Here is a 1,852-nt window from a genome sequence, read left to right as displayed (position 1 = left end):
GGCGTCTATGTCAACCCCTGGTCTCTAGGTTCAAGGAACAACGTAGTGGGGGTGGGTGGGAAGGATGTAAGAGGATGAGGAGGAGCCAAAGTCCTGCAAGGGGTAGAGGAGGGATTCCTGAAACCCTGTCCCTAGGAATGGCTCCCGATGGAGGAGAACTACCCATTATTAGGATGTGTGGATTTCTGGAGGTGATATATGCTCCAGTGGATGGCATCACCTCTGTGTATATGGTCAGCACTAATTGGACCCAGTGGATTATTAATTAAAAAAAAAGATAGGGTAAGATGGAGGGATGGTCAGTTCTTAAGAGCACTTGCTTCTCTTCTAAAGGACCTGAGTTTGATTCCCAGTTACCCCATGATTTCAGGGGGAAATTTCAGAATCCCAACACAAATTCATATAAATTAAAAAAAAATCATATTTTTATATACAAATAAATTTTAAAAAAGGACAGGGACCAGGCGTGTTGGTGCCTGCTTTTAGTCCTATCATTTAGGAGGTAGAGGCAGGAAGATCTCTGAGTTCAATGCCATCCTGGCCTAAAGTCCGTGTTTCAAAAAAATAAATAAATAAATAAAAGTTGGGATGTGATTTGCTAGAGAGTCTTGGTGCGAAGTAGTGGGAATGGATGTGACCCAAGTACAGTGTGTATAGGGCTTTTTTATATCTAAGAGGTCATTTAAAGACGGATAATCTCCCTTTTGATCTAACGCTTGGATACTGTGCCAGCTACTTTTATGTGACCTTGACACAAACTAGAATCATCAAGAGTGGGAGCCTCAATTGAGAAAATGCCTTCCTAAGACTGGGCTTCAGGCAAGCCTGTGGAGCATTTTTTTTTTTTTTTTTTGGTTTTTTTTGAGACTGGGTCTCTCTGTAGCTTTGGTGCCTGTCCCGGAACTAGCTCTTGTAGACCAGGTTAGCCTAGCCTTGAACTCCCAGAGATCCGCCTGCCTCTGCCTCCCGAGTGCTGGGATTAAAGGCGTGCACCACCACCGCCCGGCTTGTAAAGCATTTTCTTAAGCAGTGATTGATGGAGGAGGACCACCCCTGGCTCATGGTCCCGAGTTCTATAAGAGCAGGCTGAGCAAACTATAAGGAGCGTATCAATAAGCAGCACCCATCCATGGTCTCCTGCCTTCAGGTCCTGTCCTGTTTGAGTTCCTGCTCCGACTTCCTTTGATGATGAATAGTGATGTGGAAGGGTAAGCCAATATCCTCCCCAAGTTGCTTTGATTATGATGATTTATCACAGAAATCATAACCCTAACTAGGACAGAAGTTTGTGTCAGGATAGTGGGTGTTGCTGTGACAGACCTGACCCTGTTGTTTTTGAGAGGATTGTAGAAGGACGTAGGAAATTCGGGTGAGAAAAGTCATTGAGAAAGCCTTGGTGAACTGTCTGTGGGAGCTTGGAAGATGAGAGTGTTGAGAGCAGTGCCCACTATGGGGGCCTGACTTGTGAAGTTAATGACCCTCAGGGTCATTTGCTGTTTTGAGTTAAGAATTTGTGGTTCTGGTTAGCAGGGGCTGAAGAATCAGCCGTGATGAACAGGATACCAGAACCTGCTGGAACTTTGTTTTTCTTTGTTCAGGTGGTGACTGTGTCCTGGTTCTTCCCTCTTGAAGTAAGAAAGTATTTAGTTTGTGTTTTGATTTTATAGGAAGCCACAGTTGGTCAGCCAGCCAGCTTTTCCAGCTGGGGGCTTTTTGTTTAGTTTATTACTTCTATACCTAATTTATTGATAGTTTATTTTTTAAAGTTGTAAAAGTATCTTAGATTTTGTCAAATATATTTTCTGAATTTATTGAGCTAACTGTTTTTTCTTAACATCGTATGTCACATTTT

This window comes from Chionomys nivalis, chromosome 6 (assembly GCF_950005125.1).
Source record: "Chionomys nivalis chromosome 6, mChiNiv1.1, whole genome shotgun sequence".
NCBI classification, from domain to species: domain Eukaryota; kingdom Metazoa; phylum Chordata; class Mammalia; order Rodentia; family Cricetidae; genus Chionomys; species Chionomys nivalis.
The sequence above is the reverse complement of the archived record's forward strand: the minus strand, read 5'-3'. Positions refer to the sequence as shown.